Raw genomic sequence first — 265 nt, 5'->3', positions numbered from 1 at the left:
GGGGGGTTGGTGCTCACATGACAACAACACCATCAGCGCCACAACCCACCAATCAGTGGGTGTAAATGTTTGCAGGTCCACACATGTGTAGTCTCACACACACACACACACACGTGCTGTGGTTAAACCCGTGGCCCAGGTCCAGACCACATTTGTGGACAGCAGGACCAGAGTGTTGTTGTTGTTGTTGTTGTTGTTGTTGTTGTTTTTTCATTTCTCCTCCTTTGCTTCTTCTAATTCAAACCCTGGCCCCCGCCCCCTGTGC

The sequence above is a fragment of the Cynoglossus semilaevis genome, chromosome 1, assembly GCF_000523025.1.
Source record: "Cynoglossus semilaevis isolate Cse_v1.0 chromosome 1, Cse_v1.0, whole genome shotgun sequence".
Taxonomy (NCBI): Eukaryota; Metazoa; Chordata; class Actinopteri; order Pleuronectiformes; family Cynoglossidae; genus Cynoglossus; species Cynoglossus semilaevis.
Note: the sequence above shows the minus strand (reverse complement) of the source record.